Here is a 22921-nt window from a genome sequence, read left to right as displayed (position 1 = left end):
ATTCAGTCTAATAGTTAGGAAGACAAGTTACAGTGGTTTTCCTCCTTTTCACCTCATTCTATTATTCAAAGTCTCAGGCTTATGTCCATCCCAAGAGATAATCTATTCTATCCATGTAAATTGCAAATTCAGTTCAATCCAAGTATCATGTTTCAGATTCAGCTATTTAGTCATGACTCAGTTTATAAGAGTTCAGAGCATAATCTCAAATACTTTCAAGTATTTTAGCTCAGGCAGTATAATACCCTGGTACGATCTAAGTCTTGTTGCCTCAGGATTCATACTTGCATAAGTTATCACTTCTCAATTCAATGTGTGTGATTGGATCATGAACATTCCAAGGATATTTAAACTCTCAACATGAATCAGCTTCTTGAAGCAAGTAAAGTCAAGTCAGCTCAGAATTCAGTTTCATGATAGAAGTTTAAATTTTTCAAATCAGATATATTCTTTCTTAGAGGACACATTATGTCCGCGTTATTCCATACCCTTAAAACTTCCACATTCCTACCCATCATTAGGGGACGAATGATCACAAGGGGGAGATAATATAACACCCTGCATTTTTGAACTAGAAATTGAATCATCGTTGTAACACCCCGCAAGAATACTCTATGTGTTAGCTCCTATTAGTATACTCATAGAATTGAAAAGAGTAGAAATTTTTTTCTAACTGTTAAAAGGGACTTAGAATCATTTTGTGTTTCCAATCTTTGGTGATTTTATTTTCGACCTTCCCAACCTCCGTTTCCTGATATTTTTTGTTGATATCCGATGGGGTAAGTAAATAGTACGTCTTAGGTGCATTCCGGGTGCATTTAAGTGAAATAACTTACTGGTTTGAAATGCTCCAGCATTTCGGGCGCATTTTAGGACCCAATTTCAGGGTCAACTTTCAATGATCATAACTTCCTGTATATAATGAACTAGGTGATCTGATATATATCAAATGAAAGAACTTTGAGTTTCTTTTCAATGCAATTATTTTCATCCAAATCTAACATCTAAGTTTGAGTTATGTCTAATTCACTTCAGCCTATCAGCCTGTCAACTGAGCGACAACTGCGACCTTGTTTCTTTTCTTAGGGGTATTTTAGTCCTTTCACCCACCCCCTTAACATCTTAAACACATCATTTTAATCCCAATTGACCAAAATATGGTCATTATCTTCAAAATTCTCAAGAACAACACCCTTTAGTCCCAAAACAAAAATCAAGTTTCCTCAAAATTCAATCGTAGAAATTTGAAAATAATTCAAGATTCGGGATACCCTTCGCGAGGACTACAGGATACACTCATACATCGTACATATAGTATCCCAAAAGCTAGATTTCATTCAAAGGCTTTTAATTTAAGGTACGTGGATGTTTTTCCTAAAATCTCATAAGAGTAGAAATCATGTTTTTAAGAAAAGGGTTTCGGATTTATGAATAAATTCATCTTTTAGAAGCATTGATGATATTGTTTTGGCCTTTAGGCCTTCCCCCTAAAGTGATTTGAAGAGTTATATATATTTAAGCATGTGTTTTAAGGTTGATGATTGAATTGAGAGCATGACTCATGAAAAATCGCTCTCTTGTTATGATTTTTCTTTACTTATCATATGTTATGGATTGTTTTGAATGCGTCTGGAAAAGCATTATATGAAATGCCTCAAGTATTGTTATGTATGGATTATGATTTTGATTTCAAAAGAAATGGTAGTTTATGTTGATAAATGTTGAAAATATTCTTATAATGAAAAGAGTTGCATGGTTTGTAAAGATTACATGACCACTACTTGTTCATGGAAATGATGAGAACTTTTGCATAGTTTTGACTAACGTTTTCGGAACATAAAATCTCTTATACTAATTACATATTTGGGTGTTCTGAACTGAGTTTTAGTGAAAGAATCATGCATGATGCATTATGGCTCAGAAATAGGACTTACAAGTCTTGGTGTGACGACACCAATTTAGATAATGCCATAGTAATTCAGAATAGAATAGAATGCATGTTTGATATCAAATTTTTTAGATGTTGAAACTAGAATAATGCATGATTAAAAACAGCATAAAATTAGGCATAAAGATGGCTTAGGTGGTTCCCCAAAGAGGGCATGAGTTCAGAAAACTCATTGCCCAAAACCGTGATTTGCCTATCCGGGTATATTATTATACGCTGGCCTAGTGCCCTGTGGCATATCAGTCTCAAACACTCCAACCCTTGTGGCACATTCGGGTTGGGAGATTCCCCACCGAATCAATGGCACATTCCATATAGCCTGTGGAATATCAGACTTGTAGGGGAGTGCCAACTGACTCAGAAGTAATACAAAGGTCAGAAAAACTATATTGACAAAAAGGTTTTATGATCATCATAAATGCCTATGTGTTTTGAATTTATATCTTCCATGATGTTTTATGACTGGCTCTCAATTATTTTATTTATATAAAAGCTATATTTTTTATTTACACTATGTACCAGTACATTTGTATTGACCCCCTACCTACTAGGGTCTAAAGCTCAAGTCAGAAGTCCTGCAAAGCCATAGAGTTTTCAGATAGCAGGGATGTGTGCAGTTGGTGAGCCTTCTTTATTCCAGAAGGCCTATGTCTTGCAGATTATGTTACTTATTAAGCTTTTGGTCTACTGGGGGCCTTGTCCCAGTTTTCAGAAAGTTGTTATTTTCAGATATAGTAAAGATTTCGCAGATTGGTTCAGATATTGTTTAGTTGATATTGGGATTTTATCCTTCATTGTTTAGATTATATTTCTGCATCTTCTTTTATCTTATTAATGTTGTGCATGATTACCAGATATAGTAGGACGTTTGGGACTTTATGGTTTGGGATGTCCATCACGGCTAGGGCCCGGGTTCGAGTTATGATAGCTTCAAACTCTGTTTGTTCTTCTTCCATCTCTTCTTCATTGATTTGGATGGGTTGGTTTTGGTTAAAGGGTGCTTGGAATGGTCTAATTTTTTTTAGTGGAGGTTGGGATTTTGTTTTTGAGGTTCGTCTTGTTGAGTTTGGTTAAATTGAGGTTGGAGTGGATGAACGTGATTTCGGTTTTTTGGATGGGTAGTGTCTTGATGAATGGAATCATGGCCTTGTATTTGTAGATTGATAATTTAATGGAGGTTTTCAGGGGAAATGCGAACAGAAGGATTTGGACCATGCCTACTAGTCGAGGCATGGTAGTGTTGAGGTATGGATAGGGATGAGTTTAGTTGACCTTCCACGTTATCCAGTCTTCCACTACTATTGGTCACACTCTCATAAAGCGAATCCACCTTAAGGTCATGTGAATTTATGTTTTCATCCATGGAATCAATTTTACCGTTCAGAGTTTTAATAGTCGTTAAAGTAAAACTTGTTGAGTTATTTTACATGGTTTGCGAGGTTTGGCCTTCTATATCCATTATACCTATGAATAAACAAACTCACAAAGACAACATACATGTTGGCGTTTGAGAAATTAACCTCAGAACTCCTCACCCAATTTTTTATCTCACACTTGGTTCACAAATGTTATAAGATGGTTTATACTCCATGTGGTAATCGAGATGTCAAGTGCTACTCTTGATAGGATTGGATTCTTGTTTGAAAGACTCAATTAAAGATATAAATACTTGAATCAAGAACTAACTATGATATGTAAAAGATAAAAAAGTTTGATTGAAATCGGACAATGAAAAATTTGGACTCTTGAACTAATCAACCACTTAGTAAGTGAATTACTAGTTGTTTGATAATTTAAGAATCTAGAGACGAATTTAGGATTCAAGAAGTGAAATAAAGGAATCAAACATAAGAAAATTGGATTTTATAAGTCTTCGAAAGAGTTTGGAACTTGAATTTGACATTGCAGAGGCTTGATTTGCGTTTGGGAGGTGTCACACACCTTGGAGGAGAAGGCTGCTCCAGGAGGAGCACTTCCAGCACAGGTGGGGAAGTCTGCTTACTGCCTTGAGATATGGCAGCATCCCCAACGCATGTCCAGTATAGGCTGCATAGAAAATGAAAGTTGGACACTGCCTTGAGATGTGGCATCAACTCCAGCAAACTTGCAGTGCAGATTCAGAGCAAGTTGTCCTCCTCTTGCTTGCAAAAACGGCAAAAATGCCCCTTGATTGGTTCCCTTTGCACTTCTACTATAATGTGCTTGGAATCATTTGGAGATGCTTTAGAACAAATACCTTTTCAATCTTTTTCTTGCTTTTTTTTAATCAAACACTCACTTTTTGGATGAACTTTCAAGATTTAAATATCAATATTTTCAAGAACACACCAAGAACACCTCCGCTCGGAATGAGTTAAAAATTCAAATCTAGGTAGTTTTCATCATTCTAAACTCATTCCACATATTTTTCTCAAATTCCTCACCGAAGACTTCCAATCTTGCAACCCAATTTAAACTTTTTTTCAAATCCAAGCTTTTAATATTAGTATAACACTCAATATCACTCTGTTTTAGCTCGAATTTTATATTTGGATTCTAATACTATTAGGAAACACAAATCTAATGCTAGAAAACAAAAAAAAATACTAAAATAAAAAATACAAAATGTCACTTAAGACCTAAAATTTGAATAGAAAAACTATTTTGTGATTTTTTTTTGATTTTCTAAGATGACTAGATCCACGAATGACTTCGTAGGAATGAAATCAAGCTCACCTCTGGTACCAAATGATATAGAATTGAACTACAATAACTAGAATCAAATATGAAAGGTAATGTGATAATCTAAAAGGGATAGAAGTTAGACACAAGCAGAAGGAGTAACTAAGAACAAAAGGATATATTAAATACTAATACCCTCGATTAAAACTTAATCTAACACCTAACTGTCATGGAGACCAAGAGATAATTGATCGCCCTCTACACCAATGTTTCTAAATAAAAATTCAACTTATGTTTACCAACTCTCTCTCACTCAATGAAGAAGTTGTCATCAATAACCAAGTATTTTCCACATTACCATTTCCAATGAGCAAAAAAGTAGTTCTATTTCACAAATTTTCTTAATTTCTCTATTTGACGCTCAAGAGTTTAATATTTTAATCAAGAACACCAACAACCGCAAACAATAATTCTGACCTACTCCTGTGATTGACACTGGCAAGATCAAAACAGACTCCAATTCCAACGAAGGCGAGATCTTACTCAACCGCTCCGACGTTCGATTACGGTCAAACCCAAATCACCAACGACCTTCTTAGTTACTTAGGGGTCAACATTGCTGTAAGCCTCTACTGCAAGAGGACTCTCCAGTGGCCTGCTCTGCCGACGACTCCTTCTCGCACCGCCAAGGTGCCGATGCCTATTTCCTACGACCAAATTCCGGTGACCTCTAACTTTTATTTCCTTCTAACCCATTGTAGGTACTACTGGTTCAGATCTACCACATCTTCTTAGGTGATGAAAACATAATTTTGGCAACCAGTTTCCTTTGGAAATTGCTGGAATTTGGTGACTTAACCAAGTATACCAACCTATCTTTGATCATGTGAACTCACTCCATCTCTTTTAGTTGTGTGTATGGATTTCTTGATTCTAGTGGCTGCTACTAGTTCTCTTGTTCACTATTCCTATTTCTATCCCTTTGTCTTCACTTTTTGGCTCACTATCTTTGTTGTGGGTGATGATTTACTTGTTTATTTTGGATTTCATTGTAATTCTTTACTTATTGATCCATTTGTGTTTTTCCATTTTTGATGTTTATAGTAGTTCCAAAGTGTGGACTTGATAGTACTTTTTTAGTTTGCATTGTTGTCTAAGCTTTGAGCTCTTATTATTATTATTTAGTGCTGTCTCTGGTGGTTGTGATTGATGGTGTTGGCATAGGGTCATTTTTTTGGGCGAGGCTTGAGTTGGTGTTAGAGTTGGGGTTGTGGAATAAGGAGGGGGCAGGGGCAGGGGTATGAAGGGTAAAAGGGTTAAGAAAGGCAATAGGTTGTGAGTAGGATCAAGAAATATAGGGTGTATCAGAGAATTCATTAGAGCTAGTAAAAATTATTAAGAAAAGTCAAATTAATATAGTTTGTCCCTAAAAAAACAAATAGGTAGGTTCTAAGGCGAGGGTAGTAGATGGTTATAAGTTATTGTACTCAGGAAGAGTGAGGAATATAAATGGTGTAGGTATTTTAGTAGATGTGAGCTTAAGAAGCAAGTGGTCGATGTTAAGAGGGTCAATGATAGGATTATACCAATTAATCTAGTTATTACATGGTTTTCTTGAAAGATTATTAGTGTGTATGCACCATATGTAGGCATGGATGATGAAGAGAAAATAAGATTTTGGGAGGATTTGGACAAGATGGTGAAGAGTGTCCTCTGCAATGAGAAGCTTTTCATAGGAGGGGATTTCAGCGGCCATATAGGGTCTTCTTCAAAAGATTATGATGATGTTCATGAAGGACATACGTTTGGTGTAAGAAATACTGAAAAAGTGGCAATTTTGGATTTTGCTCGGGCATTTGGATTGGTGATATTTAATATGAACTTTCCCAAGAAGGAGGTTCACTTGGTTACCTTCTGTAGTTCGATAGCCAAGACTCAGATTGAATTCTTAGTCCTTAGAAAATAGGGCTATTTGTAAAGATTGTAAGGTCTTATATATTAAGAGTCTTTCGATACAACATAGGCTTTTAGAGATAGACTTAGAGATCATAAAAGAGTAGAGAAGCGGAGGTATGGAGGATCAGTCGAGGATTAGATAAGGTAGTCTAACTTTTAGCCAATGTATATCGAGGAAGGATTGGGGGAGTGGAGGGAATGTTGATAGTATGTGGGACGAGACTACCAATTGAATCAGGGAGATAATTAAACAATAGTTAAGGGTCTTGATAGGTTGTTTGGGAAAGTACCGAATAGATTGGTGGTGGAATGAATAGGTGAAGGGGAATGTGGAATCCAAGAAGAGAGCATATGTAAAGTTGGCAGAGTAAGGATGAAGTAGATAAATTAAAGAATAGGGAGAAATATAAGATTTCTAGGAGAGAGGAGAAGTTAGTGGCCACGAGGGCTAAGGATGCTGATTTCGAGAGTTCGTACATGGTGTTAGATAGTAAAGGTAGGGATAAAAAGTTTTAAAGGCTCTCCAAGGTTAGGGAGAGGAGGGCTTGGGACCTGGATCAGGTAAAGTGTATTAAGTATGTGGATGGAAAATTTTCCGTAGAGGAGGGGAATATTATAAAGAGATTGCAGTCTTACTTTCATAAGCTCCTGAATGAATGATGGGATAATAGCATTGTGTTGGGGGATCTGTAGTATTTTGAGAGGTTTTAAGAATATGGCTATTATAGGCACATTAAGGTTGAGGAGGTTATGGGGGCTATTAGTAGGATGCATAGAGGTACAGCGATGGGGCCAGATGATATTCTTGTGGATTTTTTAATGTGCACAAAAGAGGCAGGTATAGAGTGGTTGACTCTATTGTTTAACATAATATTCAAGATGGTGAGTATGCCTGAAGCTTTGAGGTGGAGCACAATAATTCCGTTGTATAAGAATAACTACCATATTCAAGATTGCAACAATTATAGGAGTATTAAATTATTGAGTCACACTATAAAGGTTTGGAAGAGAGTGGTAGAGTTGAGGTTATAGAGAATCATTACTATTTCTAAAAATCAATTTGGATTTTTGCCAGGGCGCTCAACTACATAAGCCATCCATCTCATTAGGAGACTGGTAGAGCAGTATAAGGAGCGGATGAAGGATTTGTACATGGTGTTTATCGACTTAGAGAAGGCCAATATAGAGTTCTTGGGGAGGTTATTCGGATGTGTTTAGAGGCTAGAAGTGTACCTAGAGTATATGTTAGGGCGATTAAGGATATATACAAAGGAGCTAAGACTCGTGATAGGACTAGGGGAGGGAACTTGGAGCATATTTCTTTCTTGATGGGTTACTTCAAGAATCGATGCTTCATCTATTTATTATTGCCTTGGTGATTGATGTTTTGATGCGGCACATTCAGGTTGAGGTGCCTTATTTTTTTCTTTTTTCGAATGATGTAGTCTTTAATGATGAGACACGTAGTGTAGTTAATGATAAATTGGAGGTTTGAAGGAAAACTCTTAAGTCTAAGGGGTTTAGGTTGAATAGGTCTAAGAGAAAATATTTGGAGTGTAAGTCCAGTTAGGTATCTTTTTAGTCCGATGTGGATTTTTATATTAACACTCATTCTATCTGTAAGAGAGATAGTTTCAAGTATCTGGGGTTGATGATTCAGGATAATAGAGAGGTTGATGAGGATGCCACTTATTAGATTAGGGTAGGGTGGATTTAATGGAGGCTCGCCTCTGGTAGCTTGTGTGACCAAAAAAGTACCTGCCAAACATAAAGGAAAGTTTTACAAATTGGTGGTTAGACCTACTTTATTGTAAGGGGCAGAGTGTAAGCGTATTAAGAAAACCCACATCTAGAAGATAAAGGTGGCAGTGATGAGAATTCTTCGGTAGATGTGCAGGCGTACTAGGAAAAATAGGATTAAAAATAAGGTTATTCAAGATAAGGTAGGAGTTGGTTCGGTGGAAGCTAAGATGAGAAAAGGTTGAGATGGTTTGGTCATGTGATGAGGAGGAGAACGGATGCCCCAGTGTCGAGGTGTGAGCGGTTGGATAGGGTGATTTCAAGAGAGGTAGAGGTAGAAATAAGAAATATTAGAGGGATTTAATTAGACATGACATAGAGCAACTTCATCTTACCGAGGACATAACCCTAGAAAAGAAGTTGTGGAGGAGATGTATTAGGGTAGAAGGTTAGTCTGAGTCAGGATGTTGTATGATTTTATGTGTACTTAGAGTATCTTTATTTTGGTATTATTGAATATGTTAATTTCAATTGTATATTATACTATTACTATTTCTTATCTTATCTAATCTTAGATTGCTTTATTTTGAGTTGGTGGTCTATCGAAAACAGCTTCTGTATCTCGCATTTAAGGTAGTGGTATGGAATGAGTACACTTACCCTTCTTATACCCTACTTGGTGCAAATATATTGGGTATGTTGTTGTTGTTGTTTTCAAGTATTTATAGTTTGGCAAATTTTTACACATTTAAGGCCAAAACGTGACCCAATTACAAGAAAAGGCCCTCTAAGGGTTGTTTTGAATAGCTCTTGAAATACTAGAGCGGATTAAAGGAGGATCCAAAGCGTATTAGGTGCATGTCCCTTCCAAGGGGCTTTCTAGCAATAATTTTCATTCCCTTTGCCCCTCCATCAATCCTTGACTCAATACGAGTGCGATCATCAAGAAATGACACCCTTTTGATGGTAAAAAGACTTCATCAAGTACCTACCGCTTCATGAACAATCCTTGGATCCTTTGGAGCTCCCGATCGTAACTTCTAGTAAATGGCTTGAATCTAATCTGGATTGTATCACCTGACCTCTCTTCTTTTTCCATAGGTTTAATAACATAATAAATTCTTCTTCTAGAGAAAATTCCTTATTGAATGCTTAATTGTAAAGCTCTGAGATGATGTATCTTCTACTCGGGTTGTAATCGTTGATCTTTATCAAAGCTGCCGTGAGTGCTTCATAAACTTTATCACCATTATTTTTCTTCAAGTCTTTCATATTGTCATCTGTCACATTATCAAGTTTACGGTTAACCATAATGACTTTGATGGGATGCCATCTAGGGTCTCTATGAAATTTAGCCCACGATTAGCATAACTCCGTAGCTCTTTCATCATCTTCTAACTCATCATAATTCTTCTTCATTACATCATGGAATGTTCTTTTGTCGATCTCTCCAACCCAGATAACACCAATTCAACTCTTGGTAGTTCCTTTAAGCCATTAACCAACTATTGTCGAGTGACTTCCAGCTAATCAGTACTATTTCTTTCCTTCACTATCAGAGTTTGATTTAATGCTTCTAAATCATTGTATTCTTTTTCTTTTTCTCTTAAACTTTTAAGGGGTGTTTCCACCTTTTTTGAAACTTCTTGATCACCTTCATCTTTAATATGTTTCATCGCGTTTAAGGACTATTCACTTGTTTGCGATGATCTTTTTACAAATTATGAATTGAGCGTTGGTCAAAAAATCCTCACCAACAAATGAATAGTCCTTGAACATGATGAAACATATTGAAGACGAAGGTGATCAAGAAGTTATGAAAAAGGTTGATGAGTCTCTAAAATATTAAGATAGAAGGCAGAAAAATACGTTGGTTTGGGAGATCTAAATCAAACTCTGATAGTCAAGGAAAGAAACACTAACAATGAGAAGCATAATGATCGAAAAGAATTTGGTCAATGGCTTAAACGAGATATCAAGAGTGGTTCCAATTGTTGTTAAGAGGATGGGGGAGCTAGACAACAGACTATTCCATAAAGCAATGGAGAGAAATTATAATAAGTCATGAGCAGATGAAAGAGCTACGAAATTATGCTCATTGTGGGAGAAATACCTTAGAGACCCTAGATGGCATCCCATCAAAATTTTTATGGTTATTGATAAATCTAAGAACGTGGTGGATGATAAAGATGAAAAGCTGAAAGACTTGATGAAAAATTATGGTGATGAAGTTTACAAAGCTGCCACAACAGCTTTGGCAGAGATTAATGATTACAACCCAAGTGGAAGATACATCATCTCAGAGCTTTGGAATTACACAGTTAACAAGAAAGATATTCTAGAGCAAAGAGTTACTGTGTTACTAAACCTGTGGAAAAAGATGAGACTACACAACAATTTCTAAATGGACTGCTCAAAATCCTTGATGACCTTCTTGATCTGTCATGGGTTTTGCAGATCTACGACTGGCGTAGATTTGATGTCCCCATTTCTGTCCTTTTTGATGGGATGAAATTATCCATTAAATTTATTGTGTCAAATAAAAATAAAAATATAGAAGTTTGTTAGATGAACTTTTACAGTGTTGATTAAAGTGGGAAGAAATTGTTAGGGGCATTTTGATATTAAATTTTGAAGGTAAATGTGACAAAATTATTTCCCTAATAAAGCTTCAGTATAAGATTACATAATTTAGGTGTAACTGTAAACATTTTAGACATTAGTTTAATGTTTTTCCAAATTGTGATCAGCCATATCTTAATTTTTCTCATCAATTCCTACTACTGCTGCTGCTACTGCTTGATTTTGTGTATCCCCTCCACAAGTAGATTACTTAAAATATAATTATGGGTAATTCTATTTTATAGTATTCTTTTACACTCTTTGTTATAGGATTACAAAATTAAGATATAAATTGGCAGAACAAAGTAAACATTTTTAGACATTAAATTAATGTCTTTCCAATTTGTGACCAATCATATTTCAATATTTTCTCATCACTTTCCTGTTGCTATTGTTACGACGACGACTACTCCCATCCATAAGCAGGTTATTTAATGTAATTATAAGTAATTTTATATCACAGAATTTATAATAAATAATAATAAAATGGTTATAGTTAATTAAATTACACTAGTGATTAATTACATTTTATTTATCGCATACACAAGTAGTTTACTTAAAATATAACTGTGGGTATTTCTATTTAATAGTATTTTTTTTACACACCTAGTTTCCTTTTACACTAATAGAAAAATAGTTGTATTTATTTTGCATTTGTAAAGATTGTATTTTTATTATTTCATCTAGACAATTTAATCATTTTGAGGAAATAATTAACGGCTAATGATATTCGTAATTTTCTTTCGCATTTTTTTTGTTGGGTGATACTGTTTCTACAATATGAATAGAATAGAGTAAGTGTCTGCACGAACCAATTAGCTGGGTCGAGAGAAATCGATAAAGGATTTGTAGCCAATTCAATTATGGAGATTTGCCAATATTTGTGTTTATAAGTCTGGCGATCCATCAAAATTTGTGATGAGCTTAGTGTTTCAAAAATCTGACAATTTGTTAGGACTTAAGATTTGAAAATTAATATTAGTATTCCCTCAAAAGTTAGCTAATGATTTATCTAGGAACTTCTCTCGTTAAAACATTGCAAAGAATTTGCTATAAGTAACATTCCTAGTTCCATAATCCTTGGAGGAAAAAAATAGCGCCAATATTGGTTCTTCTCACAATCTTTGGAGTTCTTTGGTGAGCAACAAGATGACAATGGATAACAACTAATCTCTATGGGGAATGACCAAATGTGGATACAATGATGGTCTCAACTCTAGTGCACTGAACCAACAAGTTTGACATGGAGAATGTCCAAAATGGTGATATGAGCCCAAAGAGCTGGGAAGAAATGATGCATGACGAGAAGCTTACATCCCCTTCAGGCTTCATTAGCCCCTAAATTTGTCCCTTACCGTACCTTGGTAGTACCACCATTAGCTGTAGGACATGTTACGACTTATACGGGTACTCCAAACAATAATATTGCAAGCAATGATCATTTTAATGAACTTGTAACTAATAATGTCAGAAAGTTGGACTCTCGTACATATTTTAAAACTAGTAGGAATTATAATTGTTGGTGGTCGTTATTTTTCTCAACATATTCTACAAGATGCAGATTCTTTTGAGGAAAGAGAGGAAGTTGAATAGTTGGATAACTGTTTTTCCAATGCTTCTAGGTACGTCGACATCACTCCTAGACTACAAATAAGTATAAAATAGATTAAAAAACAAAAACTTTTGGAAAACATCATAATTTGGATGATAAAGTTTGACACCCCACATTTTTGGGCTAGAATTCAAACCGTCATTCCTATGCATATAGACCCGAACCCAATGATTCCCTGTGAATATATGTGAGATGATCAATTCCATAGTTTGGTAATACCTTTGAATATGAATTGAGGCCACAAAAATCTGCAAACTCAAAGTCAAGTTGAGAACTTTGCTATCAATTAAGTTTTAGTGAATGTTTCGACTTGGGCCAACTTATACCGACCATTAGTCCTAGAATATAATGCATTAAGTGGTTTAATATATACCAAAGGAAAGATCTTCGAGTATTATTTCCAGCGCAACTGGTGTCACCATAATCCGACATCGGAGTAAGAAGTTATGATCATTTTACTTTGGAGTGTCGGACTGTCAAAAGGCGACGACGAAGTTGACAAGTTGTCAACTAGGTGTCAACTAAGTTGATGAGCCGTCAACTGGATGATGAACCGTCAACCCTAGTTATAAACCTTAAACAAAAAAGAGAAAATGCCATCTGTAATTGACAACTAGGGTGCGGGACATCACCAAGTTGACGTTCTGTCAACCTAGTCATCAGCTGAGGAAAATTCTGCATTTTTGTAGTTTTTTAGGGGTATTTTGTTCTTTTCTGTACCCTAAAACCCTAACCCACGACTTAAAACATGATTTAAATGTTATTTTACTTGTATTATGTTAGTTTTTCATCATTTATTCTCCTCTTTACTATCAAGAGAGAAAATTTAGGGTTTCTTTCCACAAATCCATGCTTCCAAGGCTTAGATTCAAGATATCTCCAATTTTGTTCGTCAAATAGGTATGTGGAACTATCCTAAATCTCATTGGCATAAATTTTTATGTTTTAGAAAAGTTTTAAGATATATATGTATGTATATGACATGGTTTTTGGAAATTGTTTAAAGAGCATGCATCATAAACCCTTTTTGATGAAAGTACGTAATTATCGTGGAGTTTTTCCATAAGTTTGATTTATAATCTTTTGCATACATGATTTGAGTTCAAAAAGTGATTTATGAATATGAACATCGAAATTCCTTCGCCATGATGAAAGTCATGGTCTTAGTATGTTATGATTTGTGAATTGGGTTTGAGAGCATAAATTATAAGCCCCTTTTTGATCATGAGATTTACGTATAACAAATGTTGTGGTTGTTTTATGAATGAAGATGATTCCTGATTTTAAATGGCTATTGACTTGTTATGGATGGTGGTTTCAAGTGTTTTTTAAAGAGGTGATTTCTATTCTAAATGCTATGGTTTCCTAATTAAGAAATTGCATGTAATTAATGAAAGGATTGACCACCACGTATTAAAGTCTTGTAAAGAGAGTGTGTTTGCATAAGTTTCATATGCTTTTCATATTAAGAACTCTCGTATGATTTGATAAATTTTTGGTGGTAATTTACATGCTTAATTCATACATAAATCAATGTGCTAAAGATATAATAATAGCCAATGGAAAGTCATAAAACAAAGTGTGTCAATCAAGTTGTGATAATACTATATTCAAAATCTTGTCTACGAAGCCTCTACTGAATGCAACTATCTTGGCTGGGAGAATGTCCCCAACAAGACCATAGACTAAAAGAAATCAACATATGAATATGTGCCTTTCAAAAGATGGACAGCCACCAACTCTATTATATCCCAAATGTTCTACTGAATAGATGGAGCATGGAACTATACCTCGAAACCTGTAATATCGGGGGGAGGTCAATACTTGGAGAGTATTGGTATGTAGAACTAACTCAATAATATCTTATATTTCATATAACATAATTGAGAGCATTGTGCAAACAACATTGAATCAACTCTTTAATTTACTTTTGAGCATAATGGTTCACCCTACATTCATACCAATCAATGTGATATATGGAATTCACCCTTAACTCGGTGGCCAAGCCCCCAATTTGAATTTGCCGCAAGAACTGGGGTGCGTCAAACATTATACGCCCCAGGGCCCTTGCCAGCATACAATCCATATTTCAGGACATAAGAATCTCGTATCATCAAAACACAATTTTGAGCAATACATTTTCTAATGGCATGCCTTCTTCGGGTGACCATCTCACTTACTTTAATCCTAATTTTTAGTCCTTTAAAACCATGCTCCATGATTTTAATTATTCCTTTCTGTAATGTTAAGGGCATTTAATATTAGGTATCGTCATACCTAAACTTCCAAGCCATATCATATCATATCAAATCTACAACACTTTTCATTAAAAAATATTACAATGACCACCAAAAGATTTAAACATCACATGAGAGCTCATATTTTTTAAAAAATGAAAACTTATGCAAAATCCTCTCTTTTCAAGTCATTAACACATGGTGGCCAATTCTTTCATCAATCTAAAGAGATTTCTTCATTAGGACAGAAGAGACTTTAGCATGACAAGAACCTATTCAAAAACATGCAAAATGACAATGCATAGTAGTTAAAAAGATAGTTAAAAGTCAAGAATTATCATCAGTCATAAAACAGTGCCAACACTAGTAACACATAAATTTCATGATAAAAAAGGGGGACATTTAGTTCGTGCTCTCAAACTCATTTCACAATTAATAACATGTTAAGACAATAAATTTCATTATGCGAGGGGGATTTCATAGAACATGCTCTTAAATCACTTTTCAAAACTCATAATATATGTACAAATGAGTATAAGTCAAGTTCATGGAAAAATCCCCTAGTAATTAAAGAATTTTATCAAACATGGGTTTATGATGCATGATCTCCAAACATTTTCCTAAACTCATTCCAGGTACATACATATACATTTTTAAAACTTGTTAAAAATATTGAACTTACTCCCATGAGATTTAGGATAGTCCCACATATCTTGAAAGCGAAGAGAGCATAGAGAAATTTGACCCTTGGAGATTAAAATCTTCAAACCCTAGGTGGTTTCTCCTCTTTTGCTTATGGAGTGATATTTAGGTGATTCTATGAGGTGAAAATAACGTGTTTAAGACACAATGTTCATCCAACGAGGGTTGGAAACGGTCATGGGACGATAAAAGACCCTAATCATAGACTTGAGGACATATCCTCTAATTAAATATACAAGCACAACACTCAACATAATTGGGTATCACCATACATAAAAATGCTAAATCCCCTTAATAAACTATGCTCTGAAGTCATTGCTTTCCGGGAATGACACTCTTAACTTTCGCTAGCCTCTTTTGCAATCACCCTACAACTTACACTTTTATGAACATACACATCAACCCTCCTCATTGCATAACAATTCATTCGTCACAACTTAACATATTAACATTACACCTCTAATCCCATACCCTTATAACTTAACAATTTTTGTTAAACTAGACTAAGGGCTCACATCATCTATCTATATTTCCCCCAAATCAGCTCTAAAGAAAACCATATAGTAGCTCTCTAGGCTTCTCTATACTGAAAAATTCAATAACATACTAGGATCTTTCACACAGCACATCTATCCTACCAATTCATTCCCACAAAACATCCATCATTAATCTTAAGCTACTATTCTTACCACCACATTCCACATCTAACGTTCAAGCCTATAATATAGCATCAATCATGTCCCACCGATAAACCATACCACATACTATACTAATCCATCAAATTGGGAAATTAACCCAAATCCCTCATTTCACTTAACTACAATCACATCCCCTCTATGACATTACTACTACACCTTAAAATCTACTACATACCTTCTCACATGTTGTACAAGTTTACAACTACTGGAGAAAAAAATATAAAGGGGGTAGAGTCACATAATAAGGATAGTCGATCTTAATATTACAATATAACCCATTATGATCTTATTAGCATATTCTACTTTCTCACATTATACTTACCCATGCATACATTTAGACTACTATCAAAATCCTATAAACATCACTAAGTTTTCCCCAAGTTAGTTTATAGTTATAACTTAGGGGCTAATCTACCCCTTACCATTTACAACATATAAATGATTTTTCTACCATAACGACCATCCAATTTTTAGCTCCTCTCCAATTTCTCATAGATTTTAATCATCATAATTAATCACATCCTCTTCTGCTACCATAAACGTATAAGTCATTCTACAAATTTAGCCGATCATAGTTAAAGGCATACCACCCATTATGCAAAGGTTAAACAAATACAACAACCTTCTTTACTCTAAAGTTACCTTCACTCTAACTTCTAAACTTATTTATTTATACCACTACTGTTGGGTTCCTTTTACTACTCGTAGGTCATGACACCTTAACATATATGACTACTCGGGTGGAAATACTATTCCAATATTCTGCTATATATCTCTACCCTTAAGCATGACATCTGTAACAAGGATTCTGAAAGGGACTGAATACACTACATACATCAGGCTCAAATGTATTATGGATATAGATAGGGGTATACACTTCAATCAACACACTTGATGCACTAGTGGACTCCTCTCAAGTCCTTGTGCTATTTCATAATATTTTTGATGACACAATAAAAAAGGATGACATAATTTAGACACTATGCTTTTGTACTTGCATCGTCTCTATAATGAGATATGGCCAACAGAATTATAGAAAGGAAGAAATTCGGATAAATTTTATATTGACAACCCCATCGCATGATCTGGAGTATTAAAGAATGAGAAATAACTCTTGAATGCCCGATAGCCTCCTGATTATATGTGTGGTTCACAACACACTCATAAGCAAGACTCTACTACAAATGGATTTATAGAAACCGTGGGACCATGAACTGTGCATGATATTAAGCTTTTCATGACCTGAGCCGAGATCTTAGCCAGGATGGGCATCCCGAACAACGAAGAACGGAGAGACCCCTTAGCATACTATCAAAAGCATAATTCATACATAAATCAAAGTAAGGAAGATATAATAATATTCAATAGAATGTTATAAAACAAAGTGTGGCAATGAATTTGTGATAGTAAAATACTCAAAATCCTATCCTCAAAGCCTCTACTGAATGCTAACTGTCTAGAGGAGAAACCAACTAGAGTTTGAAGATTTATGGAATCCACCCTTAATTTAATTTGAATCTTGTAAGAATACATGGGCATAATTTAAGAGTATCAATTCATTCTTTTAAAACAATGACTCAACTAATTAATTTACTTCTGAGCTTAATGGTTCACCCTGCATTCATATCAATCCACGGGTTATATGGAATCTACCCTTAACTCGGTGGCCAAGCCCCTAATATGAGTTTGCTTCAAGAAATGGGGCACTCCATATATAATACACCATAGGTCCACTACCAATGCACACTCCATATTTTAGAACATAATAAACATGTATCAGCTAACCATGATTTTAGGCAATGCATTATCTAAATGCATGCCGTCTTTGGGTGACAATCTCACTCTCTTTAAGACAAATTTTTATTCCTTTAATACCATGCTTCATGAATTTAAACATTTATCTCTTTCATGTCAAGGTCATTTCATATAAGGTACCGTCATACTTAGACTTGCAAGCCATATTATATCATATCAAATCAATAGCCCTTCTCATTCAAAACTTGATAATGACCACTAAAAGATTTAAACATCACATGAGAGTTCTTATTTCAAAAACATATGAAAACTTATACAAAACCCTCTCTTTTCAAGTCTTTAACACATGGTGGTCAATTCTTTTATTAATCACATGTGATTTATTCAATAGGACACAAGGGCCTTTACCATGAGACATACCTCTTCGAAAACATAAAAAATAACAATGCATATTAGTTATAAAGGCATTTAAACTCAAGAATTATCATCATTCAAAAAACAACCCTAGCACTAGAAACACATAAATTTCATGATCGAAAAAGTGGACATGTAGTTCGTGCTCTCAAACCCATTTCAAAATTGTAACACGTTAAGACAATAAATTTCATTATACAAGGGGGTTTTCATAAATCATACTCTTAAATCACTTTTCAAAACTTATAATATATGTAGGCATGACTTTAACTCAAATCCATTGAAAAACCCCCTAGTAATTACATAATTTAATCAAACATCTGTTCATGATAGGTGCCTTTCAAACATTTTCCAAAACTCATTCCATGTACATACATATAAATTTTTAAAACATGTTAAGAACATTTAACATACGCCCATGAGAGTTAGGATAGTACAAAATAACTTGAAACTGAAGAGAACATAGATAAATTTAATATTTGGTTATTAAAATCTTAAAACCCTAGTTGGTTTCTCCTCTATTGCTTATGGAGTGATATTAAGGAATTTTACCGGGTTAAAATAATGTGTTTAAGACTTAATATTCATCCAAATAGGGTAGGGAATAGTTATGGGATGATAAAAGATCTTAATGACTTTAAAATAAATTAAAATAGAAAATAATTTGATGGTCAAGAGGGGCTTCTCATCCCTCCCCTATGATGGATCACATGGTATGCGGCGTAGAAAAAAATGGAGGTGGAATTTTCCTCACAACCAAAACATGAACCTTAGACAGTGTCTTACTAAAATACTCATAATGTTTGATTTCAAAATCAGATTGACGAATGATCGGTTTCATTGGAAAGATAATTTGAAGTTCTTTACTTTTAGATTTAATGGGCCAAATAACACATCATATTATTTGAATAATGGTCACTATAATTTGACTAATGAAAAATCGTATACCAAAATTCAATAGATAGGAAAGTTCTCAACTTAACTTTTAGTTAGAGGATATTTAAGATATCCATCCATATCCTAATATGCTCCCACCCTAAATAATCATCATTCACACTTACTTATAAGTATAAACCACTAGGTTTGGGTCTATATACATTCCAACAATGGTTCAAACCTTAGCCCAAAATAGTAGGGTGCTACAGATTAACTCCTTAATGGAATGAATGGTTTTGTGTTAAATGTTTTAATAGGGATTAAAATGGGTTGTGTATCTAGCCATGAAAGTGTGAGTCTTGAGAAAAAATAATAGAAACTAATATTTGTCAACATGCGGATTGGTCTAGATGACTGTGTGCTTCTGTCACACTATATATAATTGTATCATGGTTGGTAAAAAGGTATAAGGGAATCCCCGGCCTTTATGATATCTCTGGTTTGTGCGGCTAAGATGCACTAAGGCCTAATGTAGGGGTTACAACTTGACCAATATAGCCAATGGGTAGTTTTAGGACAGTGAAGCTACACAGTCTTGGATATGGTTTTAATGTTCATACTAAGCCTTGTTCCCTACCCTAATCATGGTATGCGTATATGTATTGCAAGTCATGTTGGGCATTTATTTTTAATGGTTTGTGAATTATGGATCACCGTAATATTTTACTTATATCCCTGAGTTATATGCTAGAGCTTGACCCACTATCTGTATTTAGATGATGTACCCTCGTGCGATACAAAATCAGGCATACTTCTACTCCCCCTATGCAGTGACTAGGTGTTCATAGGATCGCTCGAGAGTTGAATTGAAGTGGTGAGATTCCATGCTTTGGAAGACCGTATTTTATGTTTTGGGTTTTATTATGTTATTGACTCTTTCTTTTAGACTTATTTTTGGCTATCGACATGGGCATATCCCGACTAAATTAACTTTGGTTTTGTTAGAGGCTTGACTGGATAATACTATGGACATAGGTATTGGAATATGTGTTGATATTAGTTATCAGTATCATTAGTGGATATTAACTTATCTTAGATTTTTTTGAGCTTTTACTTCTTATCTTATTATATGTTCAAAATTTCACTGCTGCTAGGTGTATTTGGTTTGGTTTGATTAGGCAAAGGGGTGGTCATTAGACCACTATAGAATTGATATACCCGTCATGACTAGGCCCTGATTTGGGTTGTAACCAAGTTTGTATCAGAGCATAGGTTTATGGTTAATTGAGTGTTTATAAATCCATGTCAAGTATACTATCTCTTATGAGTGTGTATCGTGGCACACTTATAAGGGAGAGGCTACGAGACTTTTAGGAATATTTTCCTTTATTGTTGTTCTATTTTTTGGCTATAGAGTCTAAGGTCTTGAATCCCTTATAATTCCTCTTTGTTCGCTTTTTAGATCATATGTCCCAGACAATCTAAAGCTTATGGAAACTCTTCTATATTGCCAGAGGACAACGTAAAAGGAACTTGTCCAACTTATGGGGTACAGACCTTGTCAAGGGTCTCTACTTCTAATTTCCCTCATAGAGTTACACCTGTCTCCACTAATCCTTCTCTAAATAGTGACACCCAAACTAATTCACCTAAAGAACAAATTACTAATGTTGAGTTTCACTAATCCATTAATCTATTAACCCAGTTGGTGACATCTCAGTCATGTCAGATGAGTTCTGCTGGTGTTGTTGTGAATTTATCTGAGGCTACTAGAGTTAGCTAGTTCATAAGGTTGAATCCTTTGAATTTAACTAGTTCTAAGGTTGAGTAGGATCCACAAAGGTTCATAGATGAAATGGAGAAGATATTCAGAGTGATGCATTCTACTAATGTAGAAGAGGTAGAGTTTATTAATTACCAGTTGTATGAAGAGTGGCAGTAGCTTAGGGGTGATAGTGTTGAGTCTTCTTTGTAGGATAATTTTTTAGGTGAAATTCGTTATTGCCTCTTTCCTCATAAGTTATAGAAGGAAAAGTTGAGTAGTTCGTGAATTTGAAGAAGGGAAAAATAAGTTGAAAGAATATACCTTGAAGTTTTTCAAGTTGTTACACTATTTTCTTTAGTTAGTATCTAGAATGAGGGCCCAAATGAGGGAATTTGCTTCAGTTCTATCTTATGATTATTTATTAGAGAAAAAGGTTATTTTATTAAATAAGGATATGGATATCTCTAGACTTGTGGTCTATATGCAACAAGTGTAAGAGGAAAAAAAAGCAATCAGAGATGGGGCGGAGGTGGAGTATAAAATTTTGGTATTCAAATCAGGATGAAGGTCAACAGTAGTGTGTTAGTGTAACACCCCAATGTGTTCTTAGGTAAATTCCGTCCATTGAAAGTCTAAGCATTAGCTTTTAGAATGATCTAAATTAATTTTCAAGTGGAATTTGCTAGATTTCAACCTTTCATTACATAGATGACTGAATTATCTTTCCAACGATATAAGATTCATTGAAAATAGACCCTCGGTGAAGAAGTTATGAATAATTTAAAGTTCCAGTCGTAAACATCATCATTTTTGGTGTGTAGCGCGTCACCGAAAGGGTCAAATTGACAATCGTCAAATTCCAGTGGGTTTCCTTGATGATGGCGCATCGGGGAGGCACTCAATTTCCCACTCGTCGAATTCCAGTGGATCACCGCGATTAGGCGCAATGCGGTGGCACCCGAAATTAGGTTTTTAAGTTAAATTTCTAGTTCCATTTAGGAGTCATTAAGGGTAATTTTGACTTTTACCTATCCTTTAAAATCATCCAAACAAAGGATTTATGGTATGTTTGAGCAACTAAACCCTACTTTCATCAAAATCATCAAGAATCCTCTTTAGAGCTTCAAACAAGAACTTCAAGAAACTCAAGATTCAGCCGTGTGTTTTGAAAATCGATTAAAGATTTGAAATCTCCGGGTCATAGGCTTCAAGAAACAACACCCATTTTTTTTCCTATTTTGAGGTACATGGGGTTTTACTAAAAATCTCATGGGCATAGAAATCATGATTTTAAGAAAGTGGTTTTCAGATTTATGAATACATTTATATTTTAGAAATCTTGATGGTATTGTATTAGTTTTTCAACCTTCCCCAAATTGATTTGAAATTATATATATACGTATACATATGTTTTATGATTTATGAATGAATTGAGAGCATGATGCACATGAATCCCTCTCTTGGTATGATTTTTCCAATTTTCTTATGATATAGATTGTTTTAAATGTATCTTAAAAAGCATGATATGAAATATCTTGATTAATGCTACAAATAGATTTATGGTTTTGAATTCGAAAGAGAGGGTTGTGCATATTGATAAATATTGAAAATATTCATATTATGAAAGAGCTCATGATTTTCTCAAAAGTATATGACCACCATATATTTGAATAATCTCAGCATAGTCTTAACTTGTGTTCTCAGAACATGAAATCTTTTATATTCTTTGCATGTTTAGGTGGTCTGAACTATATTTTAGTGAAAGAACTATACATGAAGCATTATGGCTCAGAAATAGGACTTGCAAGTCTTGGTGTGATGACATAAATTCAGATTATTCCATGATAATTCAGAAAAAATTTAATGCATGTTTAAAATCAGACTTTTTAGATGTTTAAACTAGAAACATGCATGATTTAGAATAGGATAAAATTG

Source organism: Capsicum annuum, unplaced genomic scaffold, assembly GCF_002878395.1.
Source record: "Capsicum annuum cultivar UCD-10X-F1 unplaced genomic scaffold, UCD10Xv1.1 ctg999, whole genome shotgun sequence".
Classification (NCBI taxonomy): Eukaryota; Viridiplantae; Streptophyta; class Magnoliopsida; order Solanales; family Solanaceae; genus Capsicum; species Capsicum annuum.
Note: the sequence above shows the minus strand (reverse complement) of the source record.